The 8498-nt window shown below is 39.9% G+C and overlaps 1 pseudogene; it reads left to right on the top strand.

Moving 5' to 3' along the window:
• Positions 1-465: 465 nt before the first annotated feature.
• LOC103660059 lies at positions 466-2386 on the top strand (annotated as a pseudogene).
• The last annotated feature ends 6112 nt before the right edge of the window (positions 2387-8498 follow it).

Raw genomic sequence — 8498 nt, 5'->3', positions numbered from 1 at the left:
ATAGTGAAAACACAACCAGAGCAATGCCAGTATAATGTGAGAAAAAACTAAATATGAAAAATCCTTGACCATGACAGACACTTGGATATAAAAAAAAAAAATTTATAATGGAGAAGCAAGATAATAAATTCATGGTTATAGACTAATGCCATCTGAAGTTGCACTTTTCTTTGTAAATATTAATATTTTATTCAGATTCATGTAACATGTAAAAAAATAACACAAAGGATTTTTCCCTTGTGTTTTTATCATTTTTACTTCTTTTGAGAAAATTCAACCTGATTAAAATTTTTTAATCACTTCGCAATTTTCAAGAATGTCTCTCATCTAAAAATTAATGAGTAGAGATGGCATGTGATCAGAACAATGCTTTAGGTAGCTTATATTGGCCAACTTTCAAAGGAGTTGTTATGGTAGGTCAAGATTAGAGCTGGAAAAGGAGAGATCAGGAAGGAAGGAGGGAAAATGGCGTCCACGGAATACAGTACTTACAACCAAACAGCAGCCCAGCAGGGCTACAGTGCATACACCGTCCAGTCCACTCAAGGATATGCACAGACCACCCAGCCATATGGGCAGCAAAGTTATGGAACCTATGGACAGCCCACTGATGTCAGCTATACCCAGGCTCAGATCACTGTGACCTATGGGCAGACCGCCTATGCAACTTCTTATGGAACAACCTCCTGCTGGTTACAATACTCTAACTGCCCCCCAGGCATACAGTCAGCCTGTCCAGGGGGATGGCACTGGTGCTTATGATACCACCACTGGCTACAGTCACTACCACCCAGGCCTCCTATGCAACTCAGTCTGCATATGGCACTCAGGCTACTGACCCAGCCAATGCACAGCAGCCGGCAGCCCCCGCACCTGCAAAACCGCAGGATGGTAACAAGCCCGCTGAGACTATTCAACCTCAATGTAGCACGGGGGGTTATAACCAGCCCACCTTAGGATATAGTTATCACCATGTACCTGGGAGCTACCCCATGCAGCCAGTCAGGGCACCACCTCCTTATCCTCCTACTAGCTACTCCTCTACATAGCCAATTAGTTATGATCAGAGCAGTTGCTCTCAGCAGAACATCTATGGGCAGCCAAGCAGCTGTGGACAGCAGAGTAGCTATGGTCAACAAAGCAGCTATGGACAGCAGCTGCCCACTAGTTATCCCCCCCCCCAACTGGACCCTACAGCCAGTTTCCAAGTCAATATAGCCAACAAAGTAGCAGCTACAGGCAGCAGAGTTCATTCAGACAGGACGACCCCAGTAGCATGGGTATTTGTGGACAGGAGTCTGGAGGATTTTCCAGACCAGCAGAGAACAGGAACATGAGTGGGCCTGATAACTGGGGCAGGGGAAGAGGGGCATTTGATGCTGGAAGCATGAGCAGAGGTGGGCCAGAAGGACTGGTAGAATGGTCGTTGGAGAGTGAGGTGGTTTCAATAAGCCTGGTGGACCCATAGAGGAAGGACCAGATCTTGATCTAGGCCCACCTGTAGACCCATATGAAGACTCCAAAAACAGTGCAATTTATGTGCAAGACTTAAGTGACAATGTGATCCTAGATGATCCGGCAGACTTCGTTAAGCTGTGTGGTGGTGTTAGGATAAACAAGAGAACTGCACAACCCGTTTCCCATATCTACTTGGACAAGGAAACAGGAAAACCCAAAGGCAATGCTGCAGTGTTCTGCAAAAACCTACCAACTGCCAAGGTTGCCGTGGAGTGGTTTGATGGGAAAGATCTTCAAGGGAGCAAACTTAAGGTGTCTCTTGCTAGGAAGAAGTCTCTGATGAACAGCATGCAGGGTGGTATGCCTCCCCGTGGGGGCAGAGGGATGCTGCAGCCACTCTGTGGAGGTCCTGGGGGGTCCCATGGGTCACATGAGAGGCCGTGAAGGAGACAGAGGTGGCTTTCCCCCAAGAGGGCCCTCGGGAACCCACCCAGAGGAGGAAACTTCCAGCACTGAGTTAGAGACTGGCAGTGCCCCAGTCCGGGGTTTGGAAACCAGAACATTGCCTGGAGAACGGAATGCAACCAGTGAAAGGCCTCGAAGCTTGAAGGCTTCCTTCCACTACCCTTTCCACCCCTGGGCGGTGACTATGGCAGAGGCGACCCTAGTGACATGTGGGGAGAAAGAGGCGGCCTCATGGACCGCAGTGGTCCTGGTGGGATGTTCAGAAGTGTCGTGGTGGAGACAGAGGGGGCTTCTGTGGTGGCTAGGGCATGGACCAAGGTGGCTTTGGTGGAGGAAGATGGGGCAGCCCTTGTGGGCCCCCTGGACTTTGATGGAACAGATGGGAGGAAGAGGCGGGTGTGGAGGACCTGGAAAAATGGATAAAGGCGAGCACCGTCAGGAACGCAGAGACTGGCCCTACTAGACGCAGGGACCCCGCACAGCTGCATTGACTACAGATTTATTTTTTAAACCAGAAAATGTTTTAAATTTATAATTCCATATTTATGATGTTGGTCACAACATCATGATTATTCCTTGTCTGTACTTTAGTATCTTGAGAAGAAACATTAAAACAAGTGAAATGGTAGTGTGCCAACTTTTTTTCCCCTTCTGCTCCCCCATGGTGAAGGTGTTTACTTTCATTATTCAGCAAACATTTACTGAGTACTACTAAGAGTTAGGCACTTGATTTCATAGATGACCTGGTCTCAAGGACCAGGTCCCATAAGAGTGGCCATTTACAGGGGGCTCACTCTGTGCCAGCCTAACGGCTAAGCACCTCAAATGCATTACTCATTTAATCCTTACAACTTCCCTAGGAAGGGGAAATTATGCCCACCGACAAATGAGGAGACTGAGGTTTAGGATCCTTAAATAACTTGACAGAAAGCATACAACTTGAAAGTGGTAGAACCGGGTTCCCACCAGTGTGTGTGACTTTCAAGCCTGTGCTCTATCAACTACCGTCTACAGCACTGCATCACTGGGGGCAAGAGGGTTGAGTGGGGAAGTGGGCCGCAGAGGTTAGTCTGGATTTCATCAGGATAGGTAAGACACTTGAGCTGAGCCTAACCCCTAAAGGTGAAGAAATTTTCTTCCAAACTGGGCCAAGATTTTGGCCACTCCAGGAAGCAGCAGGAGCACGCTAAGTGTGAAATGGTAACTTCTGGGAACTTTATGGAGCAACTCAGGAGACTGGGACATGAGGAGCTGTATATCCACTGTTGAGCCTGGAGAGAAGTCAGAAGCATCATATCCTGATCTAAGGAGTTTTCACTTTATCACTAAGGCCCTGGAAGTTTTCTGAGCAGGAAGTTATATGGTGAGATGGACCACATCTCTACCCAGTAAGAAGTTGTCATACTAGGGGGGAAGCATGCAAAAGAGATTTGAAAATAATGAGCACTAATATACCAACAACACATTCATAAGTTTAATTTAGTGTGCATCACACTGAGTACATCAGTGCTTGAGAGAATGCATAGAAAGGATTGATTAAGGTCAGGAAAATTTTCCTAGAAAAGCTTTGTTGGGAACTTGAGTTTGATATGAGAAATAAGGACAGAAAGAAACATTCAATTGGAAGCAATAAAGTCAAAAAGCAAGAAGGAGCAAGTTACATGTGAGATGGGGAGTGGGGCTGTCAAAATAAGAATTGGAATGTAAGAATGTAAGATAGAATTATTTCCTGGTATCTAATTCATTTGGGAATGATGGAGAAAACGGTTGTTATTTCAATACAGAAACAACAATGTTTCCAGAGAGATTTTAATCAATCTTATCATCACATTACTTTATCAGTTAGCCCCTTGAGAAAATTCTTACTTAAAATGCATATGTAGGGGCGCCTGGGTGGCTCAGTCATTAAGCAGCTGCCTTCTGCTCAGGGCGTGATCCCGACGTTCTGGGATCGAGCCCCACATCAGGCTCCTCCGCTATGAGCCTGCTTCTTCCTCTCCCACTTCCCCTGCTTGTGTTCCCTTTCTCGCTGGCTGTCTCTCTCTGTCAAATAAATAAATAAAATCTTAAAAAAAAATGCATATGTAAGGGCGCCTGGGTGGTGCAGTCAGTTAAGCGTTTGACTCTTGGTTTTGGCTCAGTTAGTGATCAGGGTCGTGGGATCCAGCTCACTGTAGGGCTCCACACTCAGCCCAGAGTTGGCTTGACATTCTCTCTCCATCTTCCTCTGCTGTCCCCCCACCCTTTCTCGCTCACTGGTGCTCTCTCTTAAATAAATAAATAAATCTTAAAAAAAAAAAAAAGATGCATATGTAAACACATTAACAAAAACATGTTAAGTGATTTCAGTTTTTTGTGAGATGTAAGATGATTAAAACAGATCCTGATTTTAAGGAGTTAAGGAGATAAGCTCACCACACATCCAGAGAGCATATGACAACAGAGGCTTTTACAAGTGTATATTTATATTGACTCGTGCAAAATAAAAAGTGTAATGTGCAATAAGTACAGAAAAAGTAGTATTGTTTCCTGGAGAAAAGACTTAGAGTAAGCACTCGTGATTTTATTTTCTCTTGAAGTACAGAGAGTTGGTTATATAAACTTTCCCCACAGCTTATTGGGAAAGGTGTTATCTTCTAAGAAATTCTTATCTGAGATAAGGAGGAATCTGCCAAAACCTAGAAAAAGCTCAAGCTGTTTCCTTCTGCTGAGTCATGAGAAAATGAGTGTTAGTGCAGAAAGGAACATGAATTACATTTCTAGTAACTTGGAAGCCTGAAGGATTTGGGGCAGGAAGTTTGGATCATACAGGTGGAGCTGTTATCTCTCTAACTGAAAAAAATGCATTTGGGGCACTTGAAATTAAGTCCATCTAGATGATATCAAAAAACTTAATTGTGTTTTCTGGGCTACAGCTCCTCATTTCAGAATGATGAACATCAGGGAAGGAACAGGGAACAAGAGAAAATGAAATGATCTGAAGTTCAGTTTTTTCCATATGCTGCTTCCTATAGGAAGGCTTTCAATTCATTTTTATCATCTTTACCATTTTAGATTATTTGTAGTTTGAGTGAAAAGATGGAAAACATACTTTTATACCCGAGAATATCACAAACATAAAGATGAGAAGAATTGATGGGCTATGGATTCAATTGTATTGTTTGAAAAGAAGACCCTGGTTAATAGGACGGAAGCTAAGAGGTATTAATGTAAATTCGCACACCTAGGTTCAGAAGTTAGCTGGACAAGCACAGAATGATTGAAAACTGGCTTAACTGCATTTTCAGTAAGGACAAACACCTGGGTGACTAAAGTTGGTTTTACAATTCTATACAAGCCAACTGTGTGATGTGGCAGCCAAAAATATCTAATGAATCCTCAAACTGCACTAGCAAAATTATAGTGGCCAGGGAAAGCAAATTAATAATCCTCTGACTTTTGCTTTAGCCAGACCACATCTGGAGTTATGTGTTAAGTTCTAGGCCCCAATGGACAGGTAATTACAGTACACCCCAGGAATATGGTCAGTTGTTAAAGACTATGGAAATCATGAGACATGAAGAACAGTTAGAAGGAACTGTGTTTAACCTAGGAGAGAAGATACTCACAGAAGCTTCCTTAAAGTCTGAATGACCGTCAATACTCACAGAAGCTTCCTTAAAGTCTGAATGACCGTCATATGGCAACGGGTTTCTATTTACATTGTATAGCCTTTGCATTGTGATTAATGCCCATCCAGGGGCAAATTTCATGGAAAAATATGTTGGGCCAACACAAGAGAAATTTTTTTAAAAAACTTAAACTGTCCATCATTACGTGGGCTACTTCGTGAAGTAAAGGTCATTCAAAATATTTTTAATAGAGATAGTTGAATATCGGCAGCATGTGCTTGAGTCAGCAGCTATGAGCGTGAAAGCCTGTTTGTAAATATTTAGGAATTTTGCCAGCTGGTTTGGTAACTTGAAATCAGCAAACTGGGAATATTTACACTAGAGAAGTTGGCAAACAGCATAAATTAGTATTTTTTTTCTTTTGAGATCCAGTTTACCAGCACACCACTGGATTTTTATAGATGATGTCACTTTAACAGATAAGAGTTTTAACTCTTCCAAATCTAAAAGCCTATGGATGCATTAATATATAGCAGAATATAAAATGAGTTTAGAAAAAAATAAAAAAGAAGTTACATGGGTAGTAAACTCAGGGAAATTTGTAAAAGAGGTTGGAGGTAAAATGTCAAGAATAAATGGAGAATAAATACTAGGGAAGTGGATTATATTCTATGGGAACAGGGAAAAACAGAGTTAGGGAAAACTTTCCAAATATTTTGAATTTGTGAGATTTGTCATTTTGAGGAGAAAAGCATATCTTAGGCATATCTGGTTTTTTTTTCTTTTCTAGAAATAGATATATTAAGGAACAAGTGAATTGTTTATATCTAGAAATTGCCAAGTGGATTAACTATGAATTTTGAGTCTAGAATAATTAGACTAGCTTTCAAAAATGCAAATACATTTCACTGTGTTTTTTTATAGTTAAATGTAAGTGCTACCTGAGATCATTTCTTCTGTAACATGAATTTATATTCTTCATTCTATAATTTAGGGATGGGCTAATTATTCCTACATTTAATCATAAACATAAATTACCTTAATTCCAGGGGTATTTAAGATTCTTTTCATATGGGTGGCCCTTTTGATATGTAGTTAATTAGTGCCTGGCTTGGATGTTTTTTGTTGAAATAGCCATAATACAATGTTCAATAAAAACAAAGCTCTGTAGTCCCTCATGTTATAAAAATTTAACCATCTCATGCTTCAAAGTGCAATAGCTTTGAAATTAAAAAAAGATAATACTTCCAAAATGTCCTTAGTTTTAATAGACTTTTACAGATATTTTATTTCAAAACATAAAGAAGACTTTTCCAATTTGAAAAAAGTTTCCTTCCTATTCGCCATCACAGCAGCACAATAAGGAAGTAAAAACAGAAAACCCCCTACTTATCTCTCCTTTCTTTGAGTAGCTATAACACTATGTATATGCTCCTGGTAGACTAATGACTGAGTTAACACTATGACTCAGAGATTATAATTATTTTTGCATTAAATCAAATTCAAATATTTATTAGAGCCTTAAGAGCAATGTCCGTGTCTCATTCATTTTTGTGCACATACAAACGCACACACGAAACGATTTACAAAAACATGCACGCAGTACCTATTTAAAAAATATTTTTGAATGAGGAGGTTTGTTTACTCAAGCTTCCGTTAAATAACACAAGCAGAATGCTGTTTTTTGTGGCTATATTCAGAAGCAACATAAGCCCATTCCTCTATTATTTTCCTATAGTCTGTGACTGCTAGTTTTCTGTTGTCTTCATTAAAAGTGCTGATTTAAAATTTATAGATACAAGTTAAACCATGATTTTTTTGTAGATGGAATTTTGAAAGAATAAATATTATGTTTAATCAGATCCAAAATAATATATTTGCCATCAGTCCAGCAAAAGAATACATTTTAATACAAATCATGCACACACAAACATACATGGATGCATAGATATGTATGCATATGTGACACATAACCATACACATAGATATATGTGTGAAAGCATCTATTCATTCAACGGATATTTAAAGAGTGCTTACTGTAAGCCAGGTACTGTTTTAAGGAACATTGATATATTAGTCAACCAAAAAAAAAAAGAGAGAGAGAAAGATGCTGCCCCAGTGGGGCTTTCATTTTAGTAGAGGAGCTAGCCATTGAACAATAAAATATAACTTTTAGAAAGTGACTAATATTTTTACGTAAGAAGATAATATTTATCATGAAAGGAAAAAAGCAGTAAAAGGGAAAAGTAGCAATAGGAATATCAATTTCATAACTATTTCAGATAGTAGTTTGGGCCTAGTAAAAGGGTCAGATGCCACATACATTTTTGGGCAGAGTCAGCAGTGATAGTGTTACTGTCAACTGAGTTGTGGAAAGTTATGCTTGTAGGAAGTGTGGGAGAGAAGTACATCAAAAGCATGAATTAGGAAATTCCAAGATAGATGTGCTCAAGAATAAGCCCACTACACAAATGACTCAGATTTCAGACCCCAGAATGGATGTAAGAGCTAACAGACTTTGTCCCAGTGAATTGTTAAAAGAGTATTCTTCTCCTTGGTTACCACAAAATAGTAACTAACACGTATTTTATATCAATTAAAAAAATTATAGAATGTCTGACAACATTTCCCTTTGTATTTTCAAAAATATTATACATACTACACATGCAGTTAAGAAGCTGTCCTTTTTATGGCATAAAATTCCAAGAGGAAGGCATTCTTCAGAAGGGTTGAATATTTTTATGGTGTTAAAGATTCAGCCTATCGACCATTAAACTGTGCTCTTTCCAACTTCTGCTGGTTCTCAGGTTTGTATGAGCTGTGAATTTTCCACACTGGGTAATAAAATGTCATTAGTTTTCATCTTAATTCAGTGAAATTTGTGCCTTTATTGACTGAAATTGGGATTAAGCTGACCTTTATACCGTCAACATAAAATGACTTGTTGACCAAATGAATTCCATA

The sequence above is a fragment of the Ursus maritimus genome, unplaced genomic scaffold (genome assembly GCF_017311325.1).
Source record: "Ursus maritimus isolate PB19 unplaced genomic scaffold, ASM1731132v1 scaffold_21, whole genome shotgun sequence".
NCBI lineage: Eukaryota > Metazoa > Chordata > Mammalia > Carnivora > Ursidae > Ursus > Ursus maritimus.
Note: the sequence above shows the minus strand (reverse complement) of the source record. Positions and strands in the feature narration are given on the sequence as shown.